The sequence below is a fragment of the Protopterus annectens genome, chromosome 4.part0 (assembly GCF_019279795.1).
Source record: "Protopterus annectens isolate FY-2018-M chromosome 4.part0, PAN1.0, whole genome shotgun sequence".
Lineage (NCBI taxonomy): Eukaryota > Metazoa > Chordata > Ceratodontiformes > Protopteridae > Protopterus > Protopterus annectens.
In genome coordinates, this window is record NC_056733.1 from 715,324,540 (window position 1) to 715,342,295 (window position 17,756).

General features: G+C 39.8%; 1 protein-coding gene across 2 annotated transcripts in view; it reads right to left on the reverse strand.

Moving 5' to 3' along the window:
• LOC122800138 (1-aminocyclopropane-1-carboxylate synthase-like protein 1) overlaps positions 1 to 17,756 on the reverse strand; it is a 505,362-nt gene that overhangs the window by 194,234 nt on the left and 293,372 nt on the right. The window lies entirely within an intron of this gene.

Sequence of the window (17,756 nt, forward strand, 5' to 3'; positions counted from 1 at the left end):
TGCCTATACTGACAATAAATCTGAAATTGTCTACATGGCTATTCAAGCTTCTACCTGTCTTGAAAGATGATGTTTACGTACAACATACCACTTTGAAAGTTTTCCAGAATGTGTATAAGCCTGCTTAATCTGTTATCATATCTGTCTAGATACATTTAGAGATAAAATCTTTTGTCCTGGTCCCCTTCAAAAAACACATATCACACCGAATGACATTTGATGACCTTTATTCATAGGTTCATAGGTAGGTACTAGACTATTGCCCTAGGGCCTATATAAGCCTAGTTAAAAAGGTACACTGGCTTTCGACACCCAAGAAAATTATTTTCCTGTGCCCCTGTCGAGCAGAGCCACAGAAGTGATCCCCGGGGTGAATTTCCTATCTCCCATCCAATCATCAAGATTTTTCTTGAAGTGTGATAATGAGGAGCTCTGTTTGACATAGATAGGTAGTCTGTTCCAGAGTACGGGAAGTCTCTGGGACAGGAATCTATCCCTCCAGCATGTTCTGTTTATTGTTGTGACAAGGTTTAGGTCCCTAGAGGGTGTAGCTCAGAGGGATTGGGATTTCTTTAAGTGGAGCATGTCCAACAGCTCTGGGTTTGACATAGCTTTGTATGTTAGGCAGAGATCGCCTCTGAGTACGCGATACCCGATGGAGTAAAGCTGGAGTTTTTTGAGACGGTCTGCGTAGGGCATCTGTTTGAGGCCGGTAATCCTTTTTGTGAGGTATTTCTGCAGCCTTTCCAGTAATTGTAGATGTCTTGTGAGGTACATACTAAAAGGGGTACTGTATTCTATAATGGGTCTAATGAGTGATGAGTAGAGGGAAACAATTACCTCTTTTTTCCTGGATGACAAACCTTTTGTGATGAGGTGTGCCACATAGAAGGATTTCCTGACTACTGTGGCAATGTGATTATCAAAGGAGAGACTACTGTCCACCTGTGTCCCAAGGTCTCTTATCACACTTTTGGTGTTAAGTAGACTATTGCCTATGTGGTACTTCATGGTTTTTACCAAAAGGGATGACAATGCACTTTTTGGCATTGAGCTTCAGGCCATGGCTTTGACACCAGGCATCTGTCTCAGTGAAGCCCTTTTGTAGGATGTCCACATCGTTAAGAGATTTGATTATGGCTTCTAGTTAGCAGTCATCTGCGAACTTCATTAGCCAAAGACCTTCTGTGTTAGCCTGTATTTAAGAGAAGTAGATTCCAAACAGGAGAGGACCTAGGACTGAACCCTGTGGTACTCCAGTTGTCACTAGTCTGAAGTCAGATTTGGAGTCTGCTATTTTCACAGTGATTCTGTCAGTGAGCCAGTTGGCAACCCATCTTTTGACATAAGGATTTATACTTAGTTTAGTGAGTCTATCTATAATTCCAGAGTGGATGATGGTGTCGAAAGCCTTAGCGAGATCTAGATAGGCTGTGTGAACCACCTTATCCTCATCTATGGCTTTGGTGACTGCTTCAAAGAAGTCTATCAGGTTTAAGAGACATGATCTGCCTTTTACAAATCTGAACTGAGTGGGGTCCAGAGTTTGGAGATTACCAATGTCACTGTTTATAAGTTCCATGATGATCAGTTCCATAGCCTTGCAGACCAGGCTTGTCACGCTAATGGGGTGGTAGTTCCTGGGGTCTATGGTGGCTCCCCCTTTGTGGAGTGGGATGACCATCGCTGTGCGCCATTCAGTGGGCACAAAGCCTGAGGTAAGGCTATGATTGAATATGGTACCTAGGTGGAGTGCCAGTTCATTCTGTAGTTCGTGTAGAATGCAGCCTGGAATGTAGTCAGGTCCCATGGATGCTGTGTTCTTGGCTTTGGAGAGTGTTCATAGGTTCACAGGTTAGTACTAAGCTAACTGCCCTTGTGAGCCATTTTACATCTAGCCAATTATCCCTTGTGAGACTCAAACCTTGCACCTTGTGTTTGTAAAGCAAACACCTTCACCATTAGGCCACCTTCCCAACCCTTTTTTACCTGTGCAGCCATGATTACAGGAACTTTGTATTCTTCCGGGATAGAGATGGGCCCTTTAGGGGGTGAGGGGGGTAAAGTTAGCACTGAACCTCTCTGCCAGGATGTTGGCAATATCAGTTGGTTCTGTATATTTAGTGCCATTGCGCTGTAACTCAGAGCAGATCTGAGTGTTGCCATTGAGATTCTTGACATAGCTATAGAATGCTTTGTGGGATAACCAATATTTATTAATTACACCTGAACATAGTATAGCTGATTTTTATCTCATCACAAACATCCATGTAATGTTAATCAGGACATTGTGACCTCACTCATTCTGACCCAGTAATCAGCATCCAAACATCCACTCACTTACTTTAATTATGAAGCAATGTACCACCACTCACTTCATATACCATTTATTGAATTGCACCTCCTACCAAATAAGCAGCATCGTTACCTCCACTCGCTTATATTTACCACTTAAAAATCTAACACTAGAGGGGGAACAGAAGAGGGCAAACCTGTACCTCTTCTCCACCCACCAGCCTGACCAGGCTCCCCCCCCCTCTCCTACCAGAATTTCAACAAACTAACCACCCATACAAAAGGGGAAGGGTGGTTCAGCCAAACATCATTCGGTGTACCCATCTTCTCTAAATGCAGCTAGATCCCTATCAGCAACAACAGCAACAAAAAAAACCCTGTCATATGGGCACGGAAAGCCACCACTTGACTAACAGTTAAACCCAATGATCCCTTCCCAGTATTAAAATAATACCCATATCTTTGCATAACCTCTGTATATTAAGTAACTCCTCATTCATGCCAACTATCAGTATTAGCCTCATAATGAGCCCTGGGACATTACCTGCCCTAGGCGACACCAAAACATTAAACCCAATGCCAAGTGAAACCACGCAAGGGCAATTGCCTACCATTATCCTAACAGCAGCCCTATATCAAAGTTCAAAAGCAATCCTGCCATCCCTCCACTATCCTGTACAATCGTAGCACATAATGACCATCCTAACCTTTGTTGACCTGCAAAACCCTTTCAGAATAACTAAATACAGCCATAACATAAATGCCACAGAAACTGTAACTCCCTGAACTCCATTTTCCAACACCAATTCCCTGCATCAAACCCATCTTGACAATAGTCAAAGTCCATCCATCTTCCATCTCAACCTACCCCGACCCTTCAAACCAATGACCACTAACCAAATTAATTCACTCAACCTTGTCAATCATGCATCTGAAGTAGTCGTACCTACCTCCTCCCAACCAACTGAGCTGCCTTACCTTGCTCCCAAGCCTGTCAAATAGCTAAATCTTTTCATCAAAATTCATCCCACCGACCACTGTAATCCACACTTAAGTAAGGTAGCCTCGCCCTACCATATGTTTGACTTATAAAGAGGTGCCCCAAACTCCTGCAGCAATCCTTTAACCTTAATGCAACATGATACACATCCACAAACAGACACAACCTATCCCACGGCCATCTTCATAGGATCATGGGAGGTTACTAGGCTATTGGCCCTGAGGCCCTTATAAGTCTAGCCAAGAGTTTAGCCCATGTTTAGACAAATCAGCACCCAATGCCCCTGTCCAGCAGGGACATGAGTGGAATCCCAGGGGTATATTTTCTGTTTCCCATCCAGTTATCCAGGTTGCACTTAAAAAATGGGTAAAGAGGTACTCTGCTTGATGTGGAGAGAGAGTTTATTCCATAGATGGGGGAGTCTCTGGGATACAAATCTGTCCCGCTAACAAGTCTTGTTGATGTCACCAAATAGGTTGAGGCCATGTGTGCGAGTTACTTGAGTGGGTTTTGACTTGCGGATACGCAACAGTCCCATCAAGATGGGGTCCGTGATCTCCTTGTATACCAGACAGAGGTCACCTCTGAGAAGTCTGTATAGGGCTTTTAGCCTATCTGTGTATGGTAGATGTCTGAGGCCCTGGATTCTCCCAGTGAGGAACCTCTGTGGTCTCTCCAGCTGCTGCACATGCTTTGCGAGGTACATGCCAAAAGTGGTGTTGTACTCAATAATGGGCCTTATGAGGGAATAATTCAGGGATGTTATGACCTCCTTGTCCCTGGATGAGATACCATTACTTATGAGGTGGGCCATGTAGAAGGTTTTCCGTACAATGGAAGCAACATGGCAGTCAAAAGTCAGGGTGCTATCAACCTGGGTGCCCAAATCCCTCACACTGAGTGCTTAGGATGTTTTTCTCAATGTGTTAATTTGTGGGGAACTCACTCTCCCCAAAGGGGATGATAATGCATTTTTTGGTATTTAACTTGAGGCCATGTTTCTGGCAATTAAAGTGAACCCTAATCTCCTCACCCGCTAAAACTAGTCAATGTTAACTTGAAACTCCAAATGCTCAGCATCCCCAATTGTCCCTCCATCCTATCGTCCACACCCCAGACAACCCTCCCCCCAAATTATGCTCCCCAAACCCAACACCTCCTATAAAATGTGTAAACAAAATGCAAATCACCATGAACACCCCTTTCCATTTGCCCCACAGGCCATCCCAGTGAATTAGCCCAAATGTAACACAATGGTAAACTAAACCACTTATTAACCCCTATCAAAGCAACCTATTTAAACTGGCCAACATGCAACTTCAGGAAACCATAAGTCCCTGAAAAAGCCACGTTTGAAACAAAACACCCACCTCATATATATAACAAATGAAACTTAATCACAACCTCACAAAAAAAAAAAAAAGGGACAATACTGCAAACAGAGCTGCATAGCTTTGCCACAGGACCACAGAAACTCAGCTACCACACCCACAACATGCAACCCAACCCCACGTTTTTATGACTCCACCACACCTGTGAACAACCCCCAAAGTCAACAATCCCTGAACCTGCTTCACTCTGACCCTCACATATCTCATCCTCACTTATCCCCATGCTAACTCACCAACTACACTGGCTCTGACATGCCTTAAGAGCCCCTAATAATGTAGCATTACCTGCGACCTCCTCATGCACCCCTTCAACTGCATCTACCTCAGCAGATCTGCCCCATAGCCAGTCCACTTCCGTTCAGCCATTAACAGATGCCTGCTCTGCGCTTCTCCATCTGCAACCTCTTTACTGATGGCCACTCTGCACTTCATCTTTCAAATGCATTTACATCAGGGCACTGAATGTTGCTCACTCAGTGCTTGCCCATCTGTGGCATTGTTGTGTACCACCCAACTGACTAGGCATCCATTGAAAAGGCCTACAACACCTTTCAAATTTCCTTCCTTCAAGACACCAACCGATTCACACTCAAAGTCTATAACTCCATGATCTGCAAAAGAAAACAAATTAAGCACTTTGCTTTTACAATAATTGAACAAAAATGAGTCTCAACCCTATCTTTGTGTCTGTGTAGCAATACCTTATAACCAAGTTATCTGTCAGGTATGAGAACATCACAGTTTAGGAAAGGACCTAAATACTGATCTAAAATTGGTCTCTCTTGCCACCTTGGAGCAGCAATGTCCAGTTACTGCAAAAAAAAAAAAAAAGCCTGAAAAGTCTAAACAAAGCCATAAGCAAAATTAGGGCAATGACCCAGTATAGTGACTTACTAAAATATTGCTTCTTATTAACATAGGAAGCCCACAAATCACCAGCATTACATCAGCATAAGTCCTCACTATTGTTCTTACAAACTCCTGTGATACCTACGGAACTCCAGGCTGTAACTTTGACTGTACTTAACCAGGTAACCCAGACTTTGTGAAACTGAATAAAATTAAAAAGCATTCAAACAGCAGTCACTCCATTTACCTTCTGGGAGCTATGTCTGCCATACCCTTTACTGTCAATTGTTAATGCCACCTAACGTATGTGCACCTGATGGTCATTCTTCGCAGGCAATTCACCCCAAGGAACAAAGCACAGTCTCTCCAACCTCCCCTGACAAAACTACAGCCACGGCAAAACTCCACTCCCCTTACAACACCAGTGCTGAGCACCAAATTAGGGACAAACCACATTCGCTGGTCTCAGAAACCCAGAAAATTTCCCCTGCCACCACCTCTGTATGCACAACACCTATGCCAACAGGCACTACCTAAAAGACGTGAAGTTCAGTACCTAGGCAAATGCTATCTAGCGACTTCACTACTCTGGGGGTGCTTGTTTTTATTATTTTGCCTAAGCAAAATGTGAGGCAAAATCTGGCCCTTCAGCTAAAATCCATACGGTTGAGTGGTATGCTATGACCCTAGGACTGCTCCTGAACCACCACTCCATACCGCAATTCATAAGTTGATAAAATTAACAGGTTTGCTTTACCATAAATTTGTGAAGGGCATGAAGACTGCCATTCAAATATTTGTCATTATATCCTAACAGAAGTTGCCAGTTGTCTGCCATTGACCAAAACATAATGAAAACGGACCAAAATCTATATAAAACAACGCTGGATATTCTGCAAAATCTGCACCTTTGAATCCATTGAATATAGCAAGTCATATGCCTCACTAGCCCCCACTAGCTGTCCCTGCTGCCTCATGCAAATGACCATTGCTGATATATATATATATATATATATATATAATATATATATATATATATATATATATATATATATATATATATATATATATATATATATATATAAACAAAATCCAAGGCTGCATTGAGTTCATTTGGTGCTGAGGCAGAAGAATGACAATGTGCCCTCAATCCCCTGCACTGCAAGCCTTCCGACCACTCCAACAATCTCGCTATTGCCCTAACCCCAACAGGTACACTGTTCAAAGATGGAACTGCCAGGCCTCCCATCACATCCCTGGGCTGCAGTTAGTGTGGACCACCCTACTCAACCAAAGCCTCTACAGTCCTCCAGACCAAAAGCAAAAGTTAGGACTACAGCATGAACAATCCTCTTTTTTTTTCTCCACTCTCTCTCCCCTTGAAAACCTTATATTACTAGGAATCTTAACTTACTGCAATCAAAAAACAGTCAGAACTCTGCCATTCAACACACCACAAGGCTGACGTAGCTATACCACCAACAAAACCACCACAAAAGCTCCACTGATGAGCCCACCTTCTTGCCATTAACCGTCAAGTGAAAGAACGTTTTCCTAACCGTGCCTGATCCAATACAAAAGGTCAACAAAAGAATTACACAATGGCATCAAAGCAAGGAAAACTTAAATGTACAGCTGCCTGCAAAACAGACATAATGCCCCGCATTCTGCAAGGGTATGTCATGTCAAGGAAATGTGTATAAATGTTGGGTAATGTTTTGCAGCGCAATGTATTTACCAGCCCCCCACAGAACCCATCACTCCTACAAGGAATGATACTCACTTTACCGGTTATACCATCTCAGCATTATCATCCTCTTTTATTATTATTTGTTTCTCACAAATCACCAGTTTAGAGGGACAGACCTGAAATTTAAGTCAAAATTGAACCCTCCTCCCAATCCACCCCATGGATCATGTAGATGAGAGGTGTGAGCTGAGTTTTCTTCCCATAATTTATTCTCCTCTCACGTTCAAAAATGGATCACATACAAAACTTATAACCCCCCCAACGCAAAGCATCAAACGTCAGTACGACCATACCTCTCAACCTATTAGAGCAAGAAATCTGGACAAAGCCACAAATAATCGGGGGACAAAGGTTCAAAAATAGGGTCATTTTTAATTATTGCTCTTACAGACTTAGAAAGTAAATAGAATAATAGGTTTTGCATTAGTGTGAATTTTCTCAAGAGTATGAAATCTGAAACCCAGACACCTGTCATTATTTTGTGACATAAATCTTGAATGATTTACTAGAAAACCACCATTTTATGAAAAACATACAAACATGTCCTGAATAATGGGAGGAGAAAGGCCCAAAATTAGGGACACTTTGAACATTCAGTGAAAATCTGTACAGTTGAGAGGTATGAACATCCCTCTCCCTGCTGAGGCTAACTGCACTGTAAATTTATTTGATGTAAATTTTTACTGTTTTCTTTACAGAATTTAGAAGTTTTTACTATATATTCATACTTTATCACTTACCTGGCAGCCCTCTCAGTGATTCCAATTGGCTCTCCACTCTTCTTGCCTGCGCTTTCCCCATCCTCCTCCATAATCATCAAACACCACCACTGCACAAGCACTGTGAACAATAACTAGACACGGGTACCTCAAGACCCACAAAAAAGAAACAGAAACCATCACTCCTGGATCAACTAAAGATAAGACACCCACTGATCACCCTACCAATACTACCAGTGCGCCTTGCAAACCACTTACTCGAACCTTTCCCCAAGCAAACTCCTGCATACACAATCTGCTCTCAGAGTTCTAACATCCACTTCTAAAAATTTTTTCCAGCCAGCCTTGAACCACTGATGCAGCCTATGGGAGGTAGTGTTAAGTACCATTATACTATGAAGCAGCTGACGTAAAACCCGCTCCACCAGCCTGAAAAGTCTCATAATCAACTGAGAGAGCATTTAAAGAAACCTAACGTTAGAATGTGAATTTCAATGCCAGTAACCATGCAACAAATCATATGCCTGCCTATTAACAATCCAAATACACCAAGCACAATTCCTGCAGCAGCAAGCATGCCAAAGCAGTCATCCTTCAAGAAGTAGAGCCATCTTTCAAGAAGTAAAGAAGGACACCAGAGCCAAAACAAAAACTGAAATGCAAACCTTTACCCCTCTCCTCCCTGCATACTGTTATTAGCCAAGGCCTACTTGTCTTGTAAGGTACTTACAGTCATCTCAGACATGAACTTGCCAGTAGCAAGTTCACACCAAAATGTGATCCCCTTACCCAGCTACACTTGCCTAAACCTCCTAAGCCCCTCCCCCTTACCTCATTTCCTCCATATCATCCCTCCTTCCAATTTAACCCTCATCCCTCCAGCCTCTTAACTCCCACTAATATATTTATATAACCCCCTTCTGAAGATGTCCCTGGACAAATTGGTTTGTTACCAAACCTCATATATGTGCTCTATTAGTACAATAGCAATATACTTGACAAACATGTCATGCCAAGAGCTGTGATATCCACTTGTAGCTTATGATATGCAGCTGTACTCTCCACTAATAAGCCAAAGTTCGCTGTTAAAGTTGAAAAATATCAAAGAAGGAAAGGTGTAATAAATTATCTTGTTCATCTCAGAGTGTACTGATTGTTATTAATAACATCAACTATTGGTTTATTGGATGCTATAAGAGCTTTAGGATCATCAGGCCTTTTTATTTGTTTCAAAGCGTATTGCACCTAATAGTGTTGGGGGTCAGACCATAAAAGAAACAATGGCCTTCAAACTACACCCGTATTCTCACTCCAAGAAAGTGATAGCACATTTTTATGGGTTTAATAAGACTAATCCATTGCATTACAGACAGCAGACCAAGACTACTTTTATGGCACGTATTAGAAGTAAGCAGCTCTGTGTGGATTCAAATCATTCCACCTATGAATAAGAGGAAATGATGCTGTAAATGATATATACATTGACAGCTTTGGAAGATGAGCTAATCAAACAGCTCACTGTGAGGTGACAAAACTGGTCTTGCTACAATATCAACATAAGTAGCTATACTTATTAGAATCATTGACAAATGCATTAACTTGTGAGATATACTAAGAGGTCCTCCTCTCCTCGCCTTGGAGAAACACCTAGGCCTGTATGTAAGAGGGTGGCATGATGTAACAAAACCTAATGACATACCTGGCAAGAATGGCTATGCGTTACAGTGTAACTGTACCTAGTGTGCAGAACATAACAAACGATAGTGTCAAATGAAAATAAAGTGATGTGAAAGTCTTACAATTTTAGATCTGTGTGAGACTGGGTGATGAAAGCTACACAGCAGGTGTGGTCTTTATTTTGTCAACTCTGACTATAGAATAATAAGGATCTGCATTCAACAGAGAATTACGCTTGTTATTGACTGGGTTTAAATGAGCAGGATAATTAGACAATCCCAGACATGAAGGACACGCCCATCTTCATCTGCAGTTTAACCCATCTTGAGGTTACTCTTCTCCCTACAGTGTGGTTTCAGTATGTCTTTCTTACCAGAAACCAAGTTGTAGTTTTGAAACTTTCATTCCCTGCTCTGGAACTGGAGTAAGGAAAAGCCCACACACCATTTTGAAACCTTAATCTGTCTCACGTTTTGGTAGAGGAATTTGTCTCTAACTGCAAGACATGCAGCAAACATAGGGAAATCTGTATATTTTCTTATCGGGTACTGCTGCAGTCTTACACAGACAACCCTCAGTCTTGCAGGTGTCAATAGCTCATATTAAAAAAAACTGTACACAGCATTGTGAAAAAGAAAAAAAAAACACGTACAGATTCTAGTAAAATATTTTACCACTATCTTTGCTGCAGAGAGGAAGGGGAACAGAATTTGTGCACATGGATGACCATTTTTTTTTCTGGGTAGTGATCCAAATACTGAGTGCATTCTTTTCTGTAAGTGCGACATCTTTATAAACAGCATTGTTTCAGCCTTATGGGCAGTGCAGAAAACAACAATTAAATTGGCATGTTCAAGAACTAAGATTTTTTGATGAAGTATTATTAAATAAAGAGGATTGCAATCAAACAACAATGTAATGCATGAAGCCATTTGTGCCTCATTGAATAATTAATCTCATGATATACATTCAGAACCAGAGAGTAGTTCTTATTTTGAAGAAATTAAATTGAATTTCATTTACTGAATTTAAGGAGTACAAACATATCAACCTCAACCTATTATGTGATGAACTATCAACATTCAGTTATGACTATCCCTCCCCAGACCTTAGTATAGCAACAAGCTTCACTATTGAATTCTACACCCCTACAGAAAAATAAATAGAACTAGCAGTCACTACCAGAATCAAGTATCACTGAAAATTCTAAATACATAGTACCCTGGTAGTCCATCCTCATAAATAAACTGTACAACAAAACAACAAGCTCCTTAAATTGTTTAGTAGATCCAAAGCCCATTTTTTCAAGAACAATTTGAAAAGCATTACAGGGGTCCAGAGAAGTAAATATTGTGGGAAGAAATATCCAGGGAATTGTTATGGCTAGGCTTGTATAGGCCCTAGGGCCGATAGTCTAGTACCGACCTATGAACCTACAAAAATGAAGAACACTGTCAGAGGTAAGGGACCCTGTGAAATTATGCTGGCCTCTGAAGTCAAAGATAATTATAAATCCTTATTTAGCTATGTTAGAAAACGTAAAAAAAGCAATACCTAACATTGCTCATAACTTATTCATAAAGGGACCCCCTATTTTGACCAAATTTAAATTGCTAGTATTCTTACAAATTTAGTGCCAACTTCACCCTACAGACTTAAATTCAAAACCCTAAAATATCTGAATCCCTTACCCCCCATTTATCTCTAATGATCATTTACTGAAAGTACTAACCATGATTTCTCCATGTTCCCTGACAAAATACATGGTTGCTTAAGTAATCATGTTTAACATGCCCTTGCAGACACACTCCTTAGGCAAACATAGTATCGACTGATAGTTTTATGCACACGTTTTAAAAAAAATATATCAAATGATTAGAAGGACCCCAAAGCTTCCTAACCAAAAATATCACAGGCCTAAAGTCCCTAACCTACCAAGAGAGACTTGCAGCTCTATTCCTGTATTCAAGGTCTTATTAGATGTTTGAAAGGAGATATTTCTATTACTTACTACACCATTAGAGACTCAATTGCCCTGGACCTTCTGTATTTTTGTAAGTCAATTATTCTCACCAATACTATAACTGGGCATCTAAATCATCACCAACATACAAATAAAGCATGATGGAGAGCTAGATTTTTGAGTACCTTACAAACCTCTGGAATAAACTCCCCTTCCATGTTAAACAGTTACATTCACTATCACCTTTAAAGATGAAACTAGGTGAATGGGATGGCTATCCATAAATTTACTAAAGGATTAATTGGTATGTCTCTCCATGGGAAAAGAGGTGCTGTCTGAGGGAAGGTACTAGCAAGGTGAGAGTGGTGATGAGATTCAGTGTCCTTGGAATATCTGCAAATCTCTACGAAGTATTGTGCTTCACCATAAGAGTAGACATAGCAATGCAAAAGTTATAAATTTAAAATACTTTTAAGCAAATGTAACACATTTCTACATCATTTAAAAAAGCACACACATATTCCTTTTAGACACACTGGGAAATGGTAGATATAGTCTGCATGCTTCTTACAAGCTCTTAGAAGTAACAGATGTTAGCTACACTTCCTAATTTATAGGAATAGGAATGTCTTTGATACAGCAGTTAGAGTGTAAGGGAGAATCTGTCAGTACTTGAAGGACTACAAATTGATGTGTTAGAGAAACCTTTTCTCAGCTTATTTATTCTTGGGAGGATCCAGAATTACAGGGAATATTTTCAGAAGCTCTGAGAACAATACAAATCTAGGCAATTCAGACAAAAAGTGAAAATTTATCAGGCTTCAAAAGCCATGTATGATGCCTGTGCAAACTACTATCACTGAATTTGCATTGGAAGAAAAAGCAAACACCTCAGTTATTATGTCTCTCATGATTTATATAAAGAGGACAACAAATGCGTTCTAAGAACCAGACTACAAAGTAGTCCAGACTGCAAAGTAATACAACAAGGCCATGTCAGCATGGCATGTCCCATGATGGCCACTTGGTGGGAAGATATATTAAAATATAATGAGAAATCACCTTGTGTGCTTTTAATGTGTCAAAAATAGCTCAGAATACAAACTTAGAATAAAAGAAAATATAAGACCAAAGTGAAATTTGCTTTTAAGATCATTTAAAAACTCCATAGAAGCAAAGTAGCTTAATGCAGCCAGAATATAACATCTAAGTATATATCTGTCTTCTCTGATAGAAGTACTTGCAGTAGAGTAATCAAAAATGCATGAGAAATTACAGTTATGTGAGTATACTCGATGTTTGAATAGAAGGATAGCTACTGTGTCATTTTTTTCTTCTATGCATGCAGACATGTTTTCATGTCTGCACCAGTTTTTACTTGTATATTTCACCTGAGTAATTAAAATCTGTAATATCTTTGAATTGCAATCACTTGTGCTAGTCACTCATTTGCATGCAAAGTAAACAATATCTCAGAGGCCCAAATTATGTGTAATGGGGACTCTGCATGAACATGATGCAAAAAAAAGGAAGCTTAGAAATGGGGATAAAAAAAAAACAGAAAGGCAGATTACTCTGTGGTAACCAAAATGCCAAATAGAAGCAAACAAGGAGACAGAGACCATACACTGCATTTCATCAAGTTTATGGTATATAAAGTTTCAGATGGCTAAATACTGTGTTCTGCAAATGCTATGAAGTGTAACATTTCTAACAATCAATTTTTAATTTTGTTATTCCATTTTAATAAAAGTTAAACGTTATCGGTGGCTTCATCATTTCTTTTTTCCCTTAATCTTTATTAATGAGTGGTGTATGCAGCTTGATCTGAAGTGAAAGAAAGACCTGTGCAGAGGGCTTTTTAAAGAGTAAAAACAATGACTGCTTTTGAGGCAACATGAGTTGAGGTCTAACAGATGGTAAGAAACTGAGATTGAGAATGGAGATTAAAGGACTGCAAATTAAATCTTTATTGTTTCTATAAGATATTCGGTAAGATGGAATGTGAGTCTTGTGACTGTGACTGGTCTTCAGTCTACAGTAAAGACTTAAACATAAAGCATCTTAGCTTCACCTTTGTGTGCCTCTTTCAGCTATTTGGAACTGTAATGCTGCTAACCTAACCTTCATCTTCAGATATGGCATGGTGTCAGAAGGAGATGCTTTTTCTAGGGCACTGAGGTGCTGTATTTTTATTTGGCTCTTGGCTTGCTATAATACATCTTGTCCCTACCTGTGGTCTTCTGCTTCTGGATGAGCCATCAGATAAAAACTTAGAAGGTCTGACAAGGAAGACATCCATTAGGCTTACTATTCTATTTATTTTGTTTTTCGTCATCTATATTTGCAAAAAGATACTGCAATATAGTTTATTTTTACCATACAGTTTTATATACAAATTATGCATTTGCATACCTATGCACTATCATCATAGTTTATTTTCTTTCTTTCTTTTTTTTTTTTGCACCTTTTGCAGTGGCCGACCACTAACCCCCCCCCCCCCCCCCGACTTCCTAGGAGACACATTTTGTTTACCTGGAGATGAAATCCTTGTGATCTATTTGCTCCTCTTTAGTGCAAAGCTTTACCAACAGGAGATCTGTAGTCATCCATCCTGGTGAATGAGGTGTTTTTCCTTTGAAGATCTAATTGTTCCCATTGTGCATTCCTGCTGTGTTGCAAAGGGTAGCATTGAATGGCTGTATTGAAGTATATGTCCCTCACTTCTTTGAGAGATGTCCTATCAACAAGCCCTGCCATTTGAATGCAAAGTTCCTGTAGTGACCTCAGGTCTCCTCTGGAAACACTGCATAGAGTTTACACTCTGGGCATGCTCACCATGATCTTCTCTCAAAGATGGACACATTCTGCTTTTACATTTCTCTCTCTCTCGCTCACTCACTCCTCTCTTCCTAGGTCAGCTTCTCCAGCTACAAGCTGATAGTCAAAATTAGGTTACCTGATTGCAGTCATGGCTTTATCTTTCTAAACAAAAAGAGACAGCCAAGCTACCTTCTTTGCTGTGTAATAGCTCAAATCTCCTTTATAAAGGCCCTTGGGATGCATGCAAACGAACATTTAAGGGCATACCATTGTTGGTTTATTGGCCAGAATGAACCCTTAAAGGCTTAAAAAGTAAAAAAGAAGAAACCCTGGTTATTTCAAACCATGTAGTTAAAACAATGGAATGTCCTTAAAGGTTCATTTGCATGTATATACCAGCTAACCTCCGCAAGTACGGCAATGTGCAATGGCCAAAAAACTGTAAATTCAAAATGAAAATACACCAGCACGCAACAAGGTCTTGGTTCCTTTAGCACAAATGCTTTTATTCAATACATTTCCTCTTAATTTATGAAAGACAAACTGACCAGTTTTGGCAAAAACTGCCTTCATCAGAGTTGTAAATTCAAATACTTTCAGTGCATATTTAAATAATCCTAGCCCAAATTTGATTGGCTGACTACAAACATTCATTTAAACCAGGTGAAAATAGACCACCTAACCTAATAATCTATGCTTTTTCTTTTTTATTTAAAATGTCATCCCATCCTGATTTGTTGGCCCTATTATAACCAATTTTTTCAATAATAAATGTAAATGTGGCAGCAGAATGTTTCAAAGTATGCTTGAATAATGCATTGGAGAGACATCTGTTTCTTGCATCACTCATATGTTCTGAAATTATGGCCCTAAATGAAGAGGAAACTTATTGAACCAAAGCATTTGCACTAAAGGAACCAAAACCTTGTTGTGTGCTGGCGTATTTTAATTTGCATATATCCCACTAGGCTCTATTACATGAGGTTTAAGGTATTACACAGTGATTAATATAGTTTGGTTGGGCCTTTCTTGCAGTTTATACTAAGTGGTTTGTCTGTCTGCCCTTCTTAGCCTTTGGTTTGGATTCTACAACAAGAGAGCTGATGTTTCTTCAGCGTTTTCTTTAAGATTCTAACCTAACAACCAGTACCATCTCTGAAGTCGCAGTATAATCTCTCTGAAAATTGAAGTCCTGGCTTCAACATTTTGAACTGTACCTCACAGCGTATGGTATTTGGACCAATCAGAAAGGATCTTGTAGAGTTTGTCACTTCATGTTGCTAGTGAAGATTCAATCACAGTATTAACACATTTATTTATAAACAGGAGGTGGAATGCAAATACATAAAAAAAAATAAATTCTAAAGAACAAAGCCGAGGGAAAACAACTTTTTTTGATTAGAGTATTAAAAAAACATGACTTCTACTCTTGCGTAGTGTTCATGCATCCTACAGTCAAATTGCACGGGGTAATGAGACATGGATAACATATATTTTGAACACATTGGCTGTATTTATCATTATTCAATACATTTGCCTAAGTGTACAATGAAATTTTGTCAGGACAAAGATAAAAATAAGGCACTGATGTCTTTGATCTGAGTTCTGGTGCCTAGGCAGCGAGACATTTCCCTGTAGTACATTTGGTTGGGGACACACTGCTGAAGTGACATTTAGCTGCAGAGAAATATGGCTGTTGTGAATTCCCTGTGGGCAAAGAGAAGCACACACTGTCCTGTCCACAGCTTTAATAACCAAGTGCATGGAGGCAGAAGAACTAATGAGGGTTGTGCTCAGTGTACAGCACATGCTTATGTAACTGCAACATGCAGAAGTGTGCTACAGCATGGAGAATGTCCTGCATGCTACTGTAGTCACATTTATACTCCAGTATGCATTTTAAGTAATGCTCTCTAGAAACTGTGAAAGGAGTAGTGGTTCACATGCACTGCTTATAAAGGTGCTGCCAATTGTCCACTGCATTTTTACTGCCACTGACATGCCCATTGGCTAGCCTGCTGTTGATGTCTGCTATACTGGCTGCTGTCTTATGTTGCCTTGTGGGCCATGAACTTTATTCCCCCCTGTGCATTTGGTTATTGAAGTTGTGGGCATGGCACTGCATTCTTCTGTTTGCCCACAGGGAATTCACAACAGTCAAATTTCTCTGCAGCTGAATGTCATTTCAGCCATGTGTCCCCAACCAAATATACCACAGGGAAATGTCACGCTGGCTAGGTGCCTGAACCCCTTTGGTCAAGATGTTCTATCTGCTGTTTTCTAGTGGAGTGTCAAGAAAAAGGTACTTGACTTCTGTCCTTCAGTATTAGTACAGAATCCCTACCCCTGTCCTGCAAGTTGAGAAAGAGCCTACAGCATGTTAATTTTATTTCTTGCTAGAAATCAAGTGGTTCAGAAGACTATAAATGCTTGTGTCACTGATATAAAGTACAAAGCCCAAGACTCTTAACCGGCCATTCACTAGTGGACTTCCTCAGGGCTGTGTGCTGAGTCAGCTCCTCTTTGGCATCTACTTCACTGACGTCAAGGCCAATCTAGATGGCAAAGTTTGCAGATGATTGCCAACTAGAAGTGACAGGATCTCCATGACACTAATTTTTCTCAGGGAGGGCTGACACAGACAGATAAACAGTGCCAGGGCCACCATTTTATTTATCATTTATTTATTTTACATTTGTTTACCGGGAAATGTCCAACTGGGAAGGAATGCCTGCTTACAGCGGAGGCCCAGGGGAAAAGTTTCTGAACAGTAATACATAAAATATAAAAACATAAAAACATACAGTATAAAAACAGTATTAAATACAGTAAAAATACAGTGATAAAATAGTAAGTACAGGGAGCAAAGCATTTAGTAAAATTCAATACAAGTAAAGATAAAAAAATACAACATTTAACTTAGACAACATTTGTAGTTAAATGGATGTCTTTGTCTGGGCTACAACAGTCATTAGAAAACAGAATTGAGACTCAAGTAGCAGAAACAGTAAACACAGTCTTGACTGGATTATTCATTTGATAAATATATTTCAATTAGTGTTTGGTGGTGAAAGTATATGATGGTGTTATAAGTAGATATGCCAGAATATGCAGCAAACTAAGAGAAAGCAGCTCCAATAAATGAAATAAGAATGTCATCTGCTTTATAGACCAGTAGAGCAAAAAAGGTTAGATAGGAGAAGGGGAAGTGTGTTTAGGAGGGTTTGTAGATATTATTCAGAGCAATTACATGTACAAGAACATGAGTTATTTAAATGTGATTTAAGAA